Below are 14,207 nucleotides of genomic sequence, written 5' to 3'. Positions count from 1 at the left end.
GTGTACATCCTCAGTGCAGCAAAAAAAAAAAATAATAATAATAATAATAAATCCCATCAGAAATTAGTCCAGCTTTTCAATCTAACTTCCTGCCAACAGCCTCCAGACAGCGCAGTGGATTTGTTTTGTGTGTGCGCGCACACGTGTGCAGAGTGCAATGGTACCAAATGTATGGAACCAAATTTACACTCTAAATGGAACCAAACTACACTCTAAATGCAATGCAACACAAATGGGATGAATTAATCCATGTCATGTGACATACAAAGCACCAATCAAATGACAAGAATCCACTTAGCTGTTATATAATCATAACATTTAAACCAATCTTAAAATCCACTTTTGTCCACTGGTTTTTAACACCGTATGAGATGTCGCTCTGACTTAGTTGTTTTTATTTGTTTGTTGCTGTTTTTATTGTCGCTAGGTTGCTTTGCTGCTTTTTATGACCCCCAGCTGGCAGTTTGAAAGTGTTCTATAAACAAAGTTGAGTTAAATAATGTTAAAAACACTAACATTGGATGGATATAGCATTTACTGTTGTATTTAAAAATATTCATGCAGTATCACTAATCTGTGTGCAGCAGAGAGCTGCATCAGGCACTTTAACACCCCGAGACAGAGTGCCAATGTAAACGCTTTCATTAAATGTTTAATTGGCTTATCACTCACCAATACTATGGGAACATCATTTTGTCCCAAATGTGGGGAACTCAGAGCTGGAAGGGAGTGCTGCGACTGAGGCTTCAGATGTTGCTAACCCTGACAGCATTTCCGTAGGGAGTGATGTGTGTCCATTGACGGAATGGGTGGAAGAACTCTCCCTGCAGAATTGTTTTGCCGTCTCCTTAGGGCGGCAGAAAAAGAAAAAATGCAAAAAGTGAAGGAAAAAGGCAATAGTGCAGCTGCTTGAACTGTGAATTATGCACAAAATGAAATAAGCATGAAACTTTCAGGATTTGCTCTTGATGACATAAGCTTTGATTTAAGATGTGGAGGCATTCACAGTTTGACCCCTGGGGCCAGCTAGAGGTCATTGACCTGTAGGATATGAAATTGCTATGTATTAAATTAGAAATGGATGTGTCTTATGATCTGAATGTGATGGAAATGTGAGCAAAATGTGTATTTCCATGTTTCTGAGCATGGGAAACTAATTTCTGATGAGTCCAATTGCCACAGAGGTCAAAAGTTGTCACTCTTAGGGGTTGAAAAGATCTCATATTTTGGTCAATCTAAACATATAATGTACAGCTTCTTTGTATTTTAGCAAACAATGCCATGTTATGCATCACCCAAACTTATAGTTTTTTTGTTCATTTTCTTTCATTTAGTGTACTGTCCTTACAATATCTATGCTCTCTGATCTAAATAACAGGCATAGTTTGGAGGCACAGTCAGACTTATTTTCCATACCATGTCAATCAAATCAATCAATCAATTTTATTTATATAGTGCCAAATCACAACAAACAGTTGCCCCAAGGCGCTTTATATTGTAAGGCAAGGCCATACAATAATTACGTAAAAACCCCAACGGTCAAAACGACCCCCTGTGAGCAAGCATTTGGCGACAGTGGGAAGGAAAAACTCCCTTTTAACAGGAAGAAACCTCCAGCAGAACCAGGCTCAGGGAGGGGCAGTCTTCTGTTGGGACTGGTTGGGGCTGAGGGAGAGAACCAGGAAAAAGACATGCTGTGGAGGGGAGCAGAGATCAATCACTAATGATTAAATGCAGAGTGGTGCATACAGAGCAAAAAGAGAAAGAAACACTCAGTGCATCATGGGAACCCCCCAGCAGTCTAAGTCTACAGCAGCATAACTAAGGGATGGTTCAGGGTCACCTGATCCAGCCCTAACTATAAGCTTTAGCAAAAAGGAAAGTTTTAAGCCTAATCTTAAAAGTAGAGAGGGTGTCTGTCTCCCTGATCTGAATTGGGAGCTGGTTCCACAGGAGAGGAGCCTGAAAGCTGAAGGCTCTGCCTCCCATTCTACTCTTACAAACCCTAGGAACTACAAGTAAGCCTGCAGTCTGAGAGCGAAGTGCTCTATTGGGGTGATATGGTACTACGAGGTCCCTAAGATAAGATGGGACCTGATTATTCAAAACCTTATAAGTAAGAAGAAGAATTTTAAATTCTATTCTAGAATTAACAGGAAGCCAATGAAGAGAGGCCAATATGGGTGAGATATGCTCTCTCCTTCTAGTCCCCGTCAGTACTCTAGCTGCAGCATTTTGAATTAACTGAAGGCTTTTCAGGGAACTTTTAGGACAACCTGATAATAATGAATTACAATAGTCCAGCCTAGAGGAAATAAATGCATGAATTAGTTTTTCAGCATCACTCTGAGACAAGACCTTTCTAATTTTAGAGATATTGCGTAAATGCAAAAAAGCAGTCCTACATATTTGTTTAATATGCGCATTGAATGACATATCCTGATCAAAAATGACTCCAAGATTTCTCACAGTATTACTAGAGGTCAGGGTAATGCCATCCAGAGTAAGGATCTGGTTAGACACCATGTTTCTAAGATTTGTGGGGCCAAGTACAATAACTTCAGTTTTATCTGAGTTTAAAAGCAGGAAATTAGAGGTCATCCATGTCTTTATGTCTGTAAGACAATCCTGCAGTTTAGCTAATTGGTGTGTGTCCTCTGGCTTCATGGATAGATAAAGCTGGGTATCATCTGTGTAACAATGAAAATTTAAGCAATGCCGTCTAATAATACTGCCTAAGGGAAGCATGTACGAGGTCTGTCCATAAAGTATAGGTCCTTTTTATTTTTTTCAAAAACTATATGGATTTCATTCATATGTTTTTACGTCAGACATGCTTGAACCCTCGTGCTCATGCGTGAGTTTTTCCACGCCTGTCGGTGATGTCATTCGCCTGTGAGCACTCCTTGTGGGAGGAGTCGTCCAACCCCTCGTCGGAATTCCTTTGTCTGAGAAGTTGCTGAGAGACTGGCGCTTTGTTTGATCAAACTTTTTTCTAAACCTGTGAGACACATCGAAGTGGACATGGTTCGAAAAATTAAGCTGGTTTTCAGTGAAAATTTTAACGGCTGATGAGAGATTTTGAGGTGACACTGTCGCTTTAAGGACTTCCCACAGTGCGAGACGTCGCACAGCACTCTCAGGCGGCGTCATCAGCCTGTTTCAAGCTGAAAACCTCCACATTTCAGGCTCTATTGATCCAGGACGTCGTGAGAGAACAGAGAAGTTTCAGAAGAAGTCGGTTTCAGCATTTTATCCGGATATTCCACTGTTAAAGGAGATTTTTTTAATGAAAGACGTGCGGACGGGTCCGCGCATCAGCTCGCAGCCGCCACGACGCTCCGCCACAGGAAAAACACCTCTGTTGGAAGCCTTAAGGACAAGTTGGAACATGTCCAGCTGTTAAACAATTTCTCATATACTCACTCCACTGAAAGCCATCAAAAGCCGCCTGGATTTTACAAATGGTTATCAACACGGAGGTGTTTTTCCTGTGCCGCCACACCAAACTCACGCATGCGCACGAGGGTTCAAGCATGTCTGACGTAAAAACATATGAAAACTACAGAGTCCGACATTGTTTTTGCAAAGTTACACACCGATTCAATGTTAATTTTAGTGACCTCCGATTGGCGTAACCGGGTGTCATTACTGCCGACGTGAATTACAATCTTACCAAATTTACACTTAGCCTTAGCCAGCAGTTTCAAATTTCCTTCAATGTCGCCTGCTCTGGCCCCCGGAAGACAATTGACTATGGTTGCTGGTGTCGCTAACTTCACATTTCTCAAAACAGTCGCCAATAACCAGAGTTTGATCTTCGGCGGGTGTGTCGCCGAGTGAGGAAAAACGGTTAGAAATGTGAACGGGTTGGCGGTGTACACAGGGCTTCCGTTTAGGGCTACGCTTCCTCCTCACAGTCACCCAGTCGGCCTGCTTTCCCGGCTGCTCGGGATCTGCCAGAGGGAAACTAACGGCGGCTAAGCTACCTTGGTCCGCACCGACTACAGGGGCCTGGCTAGCTGTAGAATTTTCCACGGTGCGGAGCCGAGTCTCCAATTCGCCCAGCCTGGCCTCCAAAGCTACGAATAAGCTACAATTATTACAAGTACCATTACTGCTAAAGGAGGCCGAGGAATAACTAAACATTTCATACCCAGAGCAGAAAAGTGCGGGAGAGACAGGAGAAGCTGCCATGCTAAACCGGCTAAGAGCTAGTAGCTGCGCTAAGCTAGCGGATTCCTAAAAACACACAAAGTGAATAATGTGTAGATAATTTAGAGGTGATTCAGCAGAGGGAGTGCTTTAGTTAAGGCACGTGAAGATTACACTGTGAAACAAATCGTTATCTAGGTAACTAGATCAATCTAACTGCGCAGATTAAACAGCTAACAGATACAGCAAAACACCGCTGTGCTCCGGAACAGGAAGTGATACAATACCGCAGTGAGAGCCAACCACCAGTAGAGGCCTGCAGTCTGAAGTATCATACCATGCAGAGAAGATCATGCTCCACAAATTTTTCCCCACACATGTTCATATTATGTGTGTAGCCTATTATTTTCCCACGGGTCAGGATAGGGCAAGGGGTGCCTACTGGCTCAAAACACTGACCCTGGAGAGTCACATGCTGCTGTTTGTGAGGTCATTGAGGCAGGCTGACTTTGCACTGTATGTGCAAGTGTTGACACCACTGCTCCCTTGGATGTTTGCTCTTGACCACACCCATTATACCAGGTGGCTCACAATCCACATAAAAGCCATGATCTAACTGTCTGAGACTCATCCAGAAATACATTCAGAGTTCATGGCTGGGCGGTTTGTTGTTCAAAAGAGCAGCAACTGTTTTTCTGCTATGGCTATTGACCACTGCCATGAGCAAAATAATTGTGCAATTAAAGGTTCTGGAGGAGCCATTGGACTGACAAAGCCCTGCAGCACTGCGTCAGTGGATGGTTGCTGGTCCTGAATTGGCAAGGGTCATATCAGAGTTTAAAAATTCAGAACCAAGAAAACAGAGTGAAACTGAGATAACAAATCATCATGACCGGCTGCCAAGTGTACAGAATGCCTTTCTTAAGGATGTTTGTAGTCTGACACAAGTCACTGATGCAATGGGAAACCCATTTCTGGAGACAAGGCAAGACCTACTTGTCTTGGATACTAGAGTTATAGCAGATCCCTCTGTAGCCAACACTGTCAGAATAGCTGAAGCCTTGGGTAAGGAGCAGTATGAGAAGTTCATGGAGGAGCTCCTGATTAAATGTACTATGCCCATTACAGACACAGTTCCAAAGAAAAAGCTGCCATTATTTAGGTGTCCTCCTGTGAAGACACAGTCTAAGCTCAAGGCACAACTTTCTCCACTGAAGAGCGATTTTAACCTGTTTTCTTGTCTGTACATAGCATGTCAAACAAGGGAGGGTTTTAGCCATGAGAAGCAGCCAGCACCAACATCTTTATCACAAGGAGGTAAAATCAGATCTTCTTCACTGTCTTACTTCTATGGATTCTAGCTTGTCAGAAACCACTGTCGGTTATGCTGAAGCTGTATTAATTGATGGTGCTGCAGCTGCGTACATGCTCAAGCCAGGCACTGCTAAAACCTTTCAGGACTATGCTGACAGTGTTTTTATACCATACATAGCATCACAGTTGACAGGCACAAGACGCATTGACATTGTTTGGGATGTGTACCAAACAATAGCCTAAAAGCCATAACAAGACAGAGGAGAGGAAAGGGAACTCAGAGAAGAGTGGAACCAAGCACTCTGATGCCAAAGAACTGGAAAGATTTCTTGTCTGTGGAGGAAAACAAAGCTGAACTATTTCAGTTTCTCTCTATTCAAGTGGTTAATACACCATTACATCTTGACAAAGAAGTGTATGCCACAAACAATAATACTATCCTCTGTTCTCCTAGGGGTTGGGGCGTGAGTCTCCTGTGTCCATGTGCTCATGAGGAAGCTGATACTCGTCTCTTTCTTCATGTGGCTGATGCAGCCAACAAGGGAACCAAGAAAGTGATGGTGTGAACTGTTGATTCTGACATGGTCATCTTGGCAGTGGATGTCTTCAAAAAAGTCAGTCTGGAGGAAATGTGGATTGTCTTTGGAGTTGGCAGCAGTTTCTGTTATAGCCATTCACAAGGTGGTTGCTGCACCGGGTCCTTCCACTAGTTCTGCAGTGCTAGTGCCAGCATTTCATTCTTTTACTGGCTGTGATACACCTTCTTCATTCTGTGGTTGTGGTCAAAAGACTGCCTGGGATACATGGCGTGTATAGCCAGAGGTTACAGAGGCTTTCCATGAAATGTTGCAGATGCCTCAAAAGTTGAGAGATCTTTCCTTGTCTCAGCTTGAACGTTTTGTTGGACTGATTTATGACAGAACGAGTGCACGCTCAGAAGTCAATGAGGCAAGAAAGCATCTTTTCACCCAGAGGTCAAGATCACTGGAAAACATCCCCCCTACACAAGATGCATTGAGACAACACATCAAAAGAGCAATGTCCCAAGCTAACATATGGAACCTTGCCTTAGTTCATCAACCACATTTGCCCAGTCCCTCAGACTGGGGATGCACTGACACCGATGTTGGTTGGCAGCCACTTTGGACAACCCTCCCTGAGGCATCACAGGCTTGCTATGAACTTCTGCACTGTGGTTGCAAAAGGGCTGTGTTGGGCGCTGTAAATGTAAAAAGGCAGCATTAAAATGCACAACACTGTGCACATGTTCTGGTGACTGCAGTGACTAAAACACTGTTCACTAGTTCTACTAGTTCGCCCTTATGACTGATGTGATGTAAGCGCACGTGTTTGATTTGGTAGCTGGCCTTGGTCATGGAATGATTGAAGCAGAGATCATAGAGAACAGTGTCCGCTTCCACCCCCCTTGGATATAAGAGTAGAACAACTAGTGAAATGGAGGAGGAGGGGGAGGGATAATTGGCGGCACCAGGGCGCATGACGTGAGGATGAGCTGGTGGGTTTATATCTCTTGGAAGGTGGGAGACCTTGATGGCTGTCAATCATCCTATGGGCTCCTCCCGAACTATGTTTAGAAAACAACATTTATGATGACACATGTTGTGGACACACCAAGTTGTAAACCCTTCTTATGAGTTCAAGTCTGTTGTTTCTGCCGTGCTGAGGTTAGGTCTATATTTTTTGTACATTTTTGTTGTATCTATGTTCATAAGTCTGTTCTTTTGCCTGGTTCATATTTACATGTAATTGTTTGATAAAACACAATGAAGCTGTACATTTTATATTTAGATTGACCAAAATGTGGGATCTTTTCAAGCAACCTTGGCCTTTGACCCCTGAGAGTGACTATTATTGGCATCTGGGGATATTGGACATATCAGAAATGAGTTTTTCATGCTCAGAAACATGGAAATATACATTTAGATCGTAAGACACATCAATTTCTAATACATAGAAATTTCATATCCTACAGGTCAATGACCCTGAGCTGACCCCAGGGGTCAAACTGCGAATGCCTCCACATCTTAAATCAAAGCTTATGTCATCAAGAGCAAATCCTGAAAGTTTCATGCTTCTTTCATTTACTGCACAATTCTTATGATAATCAGAGCTCAACAGCCCCACTACAATGGACTGGGGATGGTGTGTCAACACCTGCCTTTCACTGCTATGCTGATGATAATTGTACATGCTGATAACTGCTGGTAATCTCATCCATATAAACCCTTAGAAGATTGCCTTGCATCAGTGAGAAGCTGGATGTCTAGTAACTTCCATGTCTGCTTTCTTCCATCTGTGAAATATAGCGAAGATTCATCCCATCCAGTCTATGGCTGATGCTGAGACCCTGATTCATGCATTTGTCTCTTCTAGACTGGACTACTGGAATATTCTATTTTCTGGTTTACCACAGTCTAGCATTAGGGGTCTCCATTTGGTTCAAAATGCTGCTGACAGACTTTTGACACAAGTTTGACCACATTACACCCATTTTGGCATCTCTTCACTGGCTTCCTGTCTCTGTAAGATCGGATTTTAAGGTTCTGCTACGAGCCTATAAAATTGTTCATGGACTGGCACCTCCCTACCTAGTTGATCTAATTAACCCTACGTACCGGCCCGGGCTTTGTGTTCACAGGATGCAGGACTACTTTGTGTCCCTAGGGTGAATAAGAAGTCTGCGGGTCACAGAGCTTCTCTGTTCTGTAGAATGATCTCCCTGAATCAATAAAAGTCAGATTCTGTGGAGACTTTAAAGTCCAGACTTAAGACGCACTTATTTTCCCTTTCGTATAGCTAGTATACTGGCATAGCATGTTACTATGCTTTTTACGCTTTTACTCTTTTACTGTGCTTTTTAAAAAATCTTTTCATTCATTTTATTTTGTTTTCTGAATTATTTTGTGTGAAGTGCCTTGAGATAGATAGATAGATAGATAGATATAGATATAGATAGATAGATAGATAGATAGATATGAGGTCTGTTAGAAAAGTATCCGACCTTTTTATTTTTTTCAAAAACCATATGGATTTGAATCACGTGTGATTGCATCAGACAAGCTTGAACCTTCGTGCGCATGCGTGAGTTTTTTCACGCCTGTCGGTTGCGTCATTCGCCTGTGAACAGGCTTTGTGTGAGCACTGGTCTACCCCTCTCATCGTTTTTTTATTGCGAATAAATGTCTGAACGATTGGAGCTTTGCTGCATCAATGTTTTTCCAGAAACTGAGAGACCTCCAGGTGGACACTGTTCGGAAAATTAATATGGCTTTCAGGGACGATTTTATGGGGATTAGACAGATTAAGGAGTGTTACTGCCGCTTTAAGGATGGCCCATAATTGCTGAGAGCGCGGTGCGCTCCCAGCGCCGATCGACAGGCTCAGACCCCGCTGAAACAATCAGATCATTTCCAACGTGAAGGCTTTGTTGATCCGGGACCTCATCTGACTTTCAAAAAAAGGCAGAAGTCGTGGACATCACGAGTTTTTTTCATGGAAAGAGGAGCGGAATTCCGCGCGTCGCGGTGGAGCTGCATGGCGCAAAGCAACGCCGTGATGAAGCCTTCCAGGATATGTTTGGGCATGTCCAGCTCATGCACAATCACAATCGGATAATCACATGACTGAAAAGCAACCGGAATCCATCTGAAAACCACCTGAAAGCCTTCTGTGAGACCAACACGGAGGTGGTTTTGTGCCGTGTAATGAACGGCTCCGTGGCGCGTCCCTCCGCTTTTCTTTCCATGACAAAAACTCCTGTAACAGTGGAATGTGCCGTTCATTTCTAAACTGGATGCTGTCTTGATCCGGTATGTCGTCTGACTAGCACAGGAATTGTGAAAAGACGTGGACATCAGCACATTAAGACAGATGTGCGGAGGAGTTCCGTGCGTCACAGTGGAGCTGCATGGCGCAAAGCAACGCCGTGATGAAGCCTTCCACGACATGTTGGGGCATGTCCAGCTCATGCACAATCACAATCGGATAATCACACGACTGAAAAGCAACCGGAATCCATCTGAAATCCACCTGAAAGCCGTTCTGTGAGACCAACATGGAGGTGGTTTTGTGCCGCGTAATTAACGGCTGCGTGGCGCGTCCCTCCGCTTTTCTTTCCATTTAAAAAACTCCTGTAACAGTGGAATGTGCCGAAAATGTGCTGATGTCCACGACTTCTGCCTTTTTGTGAAAGTCAGACGAGGTCCCGGATCAACAAAGCCTTCACGTTGGAAATGATCTGGTTGTTTCAGTGGGGTCTGAGCATGTCGATCGGCGCTGGGAGCGCGCCGCGTTCTCAGCAGTTGTGGGCCGTCCTTAAAGTGGCAGTAACACTCCTTAATCTGTATAATCCCCATAAAATCGTCCCTGAAAGCCATATTAATTTTCCGAACGGTGCCCACCTGGAGGCCTCTCACAGTTTCTGGAAAAAAATTGATGCAGCAAAGCTCTGAATTGTTCAGACATTTATTCGCAATAAAAAAACGATGAGAGGGGTGGACCAGTGCTCACTCAAAGCCTGCTCACAGGCGAATGACGCAACTGACAGGCGTGAAAAAACTCATGCATGTGCACGAAGGTTCAAGCTTGTCTGATGCAATCACACGTGATTTAAATCCATATGGTTTTTGAAAAAAATAAAAAGGTCGGATACTTTTCTAACAGACCTTGTATATACTTTTAATGTCCCCATGGGAAAATTTGTGTTGGACTTCTCAAAAATCATGACCCATACAGAGATACAGAACAGGACATAAACAGTTCATAACAGTGAATAAAAAAAAAAAAAAAGAATAAAAAAATAAATAAATAACATACAAATACTAAAACCTCCTACTGAACCTGATTGTTAGTGGTGTTTGTTATGATATTTGTTAAGGGCTATGATTGATATAGGAACAAAAGAGTTTCTATATCTATTCAGTCTACAGTGGGGGACGCCGGCCCGATGGTAGCGACTCGTATTGCGTGTGCAGAACATGGGAGGGATCAGAAAGAATTCTGTCCGCTTGCTTCATCACGCACTGATCAAAAATTAGTGAGGATTGTTATACTGTTTCAGACTGATGATTTTCATTGCTGTGAGGACAAGGTAGTTTAATTTTGATCTTAGGGACACAGGAAGGTTCCCAAACCAAGTGGTTATGCCATATCTTAGAATGCTTTCCAGAACTGCCTGATAAAACAGTAACATAATTTTTTGGCTGACTCCATGAAAATGCAAACGCCGCAGAAAATAGAGTCGTTGATTCAAGTGGGAACATAACCAGTCAACATGAGTATTCCATGTAAGGGAGCTGTCTATACAGACACCAAGATATTTGTACAATTGCACCTGTGTGATTGGTTGCTGGTGTATAATTACAGAGTTGCGACTGCCAACTAACTTTGGATCAAAAATGACTTCCTCTGTCTTTTTAACATTTAAAGTAAGGTAACTGGAGTCACACCACTCAACAAACTGCCTTACTTCTGAATGATAGATATTCAAATCATCATTCTGTTGAAGCAAGCACAGAAGTGCTGAGTCGTCTGAATATTTGAAAATATAGTTCCCAGGGTGCTTGGCTGAACACTCATTAGTATATAAAGTAAAAAGGACAGGTGAGCTCACACATCCCTGCGGTGCTCCAGTACTGGTCTTTGATTTGGGACAGGCTAGAATTGACCTTAACCTGCTGTGTTCTGTTTGTCAAAACGGACTGAAACCACCGTACATATAAGTGATGGGTTGACATCCAACACTTTAAGTTTCTGAATTAATAAGTATGGCTGAAGTGTATTAAAGGCGGAGCTGAAGTCAATAAAAAGTAATCGGGCATATGACTCTGGTGACTCTGAATGATGTGGTGCTATATAAAATGAATAACTTGAAATTGAAACTGCCTCTTCGGCGGCAGGAGCCGACCATGTGCCACCTCCAGGTACCTAGCAGGGTGCCCATGGTAAAGGCGTCACATCCGCTGAATGTAAGTGAAATCCAAGAGATTACCAAGGCTACTGTTACTGGACTGTGGCCAGCCCAGAGCGCAATACAGCGAGGAGCCAGGGGTTGTCTGTGCCCACACAGGTGCTGACCACACTGGGCTTCCTGGCAACAGGGGCTTGGCCGACCAGTCACGAGGTTCAATTTCAATTTAATTCAATCACAACAGAGTTGCCTCAAGGCGCTTCACACAAGTAAGGTCTAACCTTACCAACCCCCAGAGCAACAGTGGTAAGGAAAAACTCCCTCTGAGGAAGAAACCTCAAGCAGACCAGACTCAAAAGGGTGACCCTCTGCTTGGGCCATGATATAGATACAAATTACAAAACAATTCACAAAACGAACATACAGGAAATGTTGCTGGTGCACAGGACAGTTTCTGGAACAGATATCACACCCATCTCTGGATGGAGCTGCACCTCAAACAGAGAGAAAAGAAAAAAGCAGAATAAAGCATCAGAAAGACAAATACAGTGTAACTTGTCAGCATTAAACAACAAGAAAAACAGACAAAATACTAAGGTGATCGCCGGCCACGAGCCGTAAGCTTCACTAAAAGATCCAGAATTTAGATGAAGTTGAGGAAGCGGCCTGCTCCATTTTCTATTAAAATGAATTAAAACAGTAAAAAGCATAGTAACATACTATGCCAGTATGCTAGCCATACGAAAGGGAAAATAAGTGCGTCTTAAGTCTGGACTTGAAAGTCTCTACAGAATCTGACTGTTTTATTGACGCAGGAAGATCATTCCACAAAGCAGGTGCACGATAAGAGAAAGCTCTGTGACCCGCAGACTTTTTATTCACCCAAGGGACACTAAGTAGTCCTGCACCCTGAGAACGCAAAGCCCGGGCCGGTACGTAGGGTTTAATTAGGTCAGCTAGGTAGGGAGGTGCCAGTCCGTGAACAATTTTATAGACTAGTAGCAGAACCTTAAAATCTGATCTCGCTGGGACAGGAAGCCAGTGAAGAGACGCCAAAATCGGTGTAATGTGGTCAAACTTTCTGCTTTGTGTTAAAACTCTGTCAGAAGCATTTTGTACCAATTGGAGAGCCCTAATGCTGGACTGCGGTAAACCAGAAAATAGAATATTGCAATAGTCTAATTTAGAAGACCGTGCTGAAACCCTAAAGAGCATATGTCTGAGTAATATTTACCTTTTTATGTTAAACCGACCTGTTATGGTCTTCTGAAACAGTTGATAGATGTATGTTATAACTTAAAAACAGGACTGATGCTAGCCTATTAACATGTCTATGGCATTTTCAATGTTAAAGTTAGCATTAAGGTGTTCGCATCTCAGTACGTTTTTCTGTATAATAATTAATGGCTCAGCGTTTGTTGTCATAAAAGAGTTAACTGTATTAAAAATTACAATATTTTTTATTTTTATTTATATATTAATAATAATAATAATAATAGCAACAACAACAGCAATAATAACTAATAATGCTACAATACAATTTGAGAAAGATACAAAAATAACCTGATCAAACAAAACAACAGAAAAGATGAAACCAACTAACAATGAACATAAATAAATAAATATAGAAATAAATAACTGTTTCCTCTGAACACTTAGTGACTGTTACACCTCCACTTCATCCCTATTTTATTTAAGTTTAATGACAATTTGTTTCAGTCAAACCATTTTTTCAATTTGTTAATTTCTTCAGTGATTTCCTCCAGAACTATCTGTCAAGCTAGAAAACTGCTGCATCCTAGTAAGAGCAGAATACTACTGGAATGAATTTGAAGAAGGAAAGTTGTTTTTTTTTCCTCACTATATGGATGCTGCACTCACTGCAGTTTATTGTCTGGAATAGTCCCAGATTGCATTTCAGAGCTTCTAGAATTCAAACATTTTCGTGCGGGTGGTGTTGGGGGGCAATATTGGGTTACAGCTTTTTTTTTTCTTTTTTTTTTCACCACTTTCATCCCTGAATACGTTAATCATGAGTCACTTTTGTGTGATACTAACTGGAACTCCTGTCTTGTTGCGAGAAAGAAATGAGAATCGTCCTCTGTTCTGTTCACACAGATCCAAATGCTCTGCGGCTCTCTGCAGAGTCAAGTTAGAACGATAGAGTCCAGTCGGAATTAATAACTTCAAAGCGAAACGCCGTTTAAATCAAATGACACCTCTTTCCAAATGTTGTAATACAAACAAACTGCAATCGAACAAAATGTTTTTTTCCTCCCAAAATGAGGCGTCCTGTGCTGACGTTCAGTTCAGAGGTACGGAGAGACATTCATGCAAAAATGTCTGAAAGGAAATGCTTTTGACAAAAACTACAGATTTTATTTATGTCCAGAGATCAAGGATCCAGTCACCAATTTAAAATGTTGTTGACATAGAAAACCTGTAAAGCCTACTTTCAGTACACAGAAAATTCACAAGAGGTATCGATAAGGGAACTGAGAAGGAATCGGATCGATAAGCGGAATCGATACTGGCATCGATAGATAAAATCTTATCAATACCCATCCCTACTATTAATCAATGCCAACACATCTTTCTGGCAAGGTCACAAGTCCTCTATATGTCCATTTTTGTGACCTCTGAGTGCTTTATCCTGACATCATTGATGCCAACGTGAATAACTATGTGACTGTATCTCGTGTCATGTTCCTTAGTCTGTCTACCCTTCTGCAGCGTCAGCAACCTAAGATGGGAAGCAATGTCAGGAGCTCTGGCCCCAGGAATACATTTAACATCAGCTGGCGTCTGT

General features: G+C 42.4%; 1 protein-coding gene across 4 annotated transcripts in view; it reads right to left on the bottom strand.

The window, feature by feature from the left end:
* LOC117500923 (oocyte zinc finger protein XlCOF6.1-like) overlaps window positions 1-14,207 on the bottom strand; it is a 34,448-nt gene that overhangs the window by 13,921 nt on the left and 6,320 nt on the right. Inside the window, exon 2 of one of the 4 annotated variants that reach the window (XM_034159723.1) lies at window positions 673-847. The exons of the other annotated variants lie outside the window; for them this stretch is intronic. The gene's annotated coding sequence lies outside the window, so the exon portion shown is untranslated. The remainder of the gene's footprint in view (window positions 1-672; window positions 848-14,207) is intronic. 4 annotated transcript variants of the gene reach the window in all.

Source organism: Thalassophryne amazonica, chromosome 2 (genome assembly GCF_902500255.1).
Source record: "Thalassophryne amazonica chromosome 2, fThaAma1.1, whole genome shotgun sequence".
NCBI lineage: Eukaryota > Metazoa > Chordata > Actinopteri > Batrachoidiformes > Batrachoididae > Thalassophryne > Thalassophryne amazonica.
The sequence above is the reverse complement of the archived record's forward strand: the minus strand, read 5'-3'. Positions and strand labels throughout refer to the sequence as shown.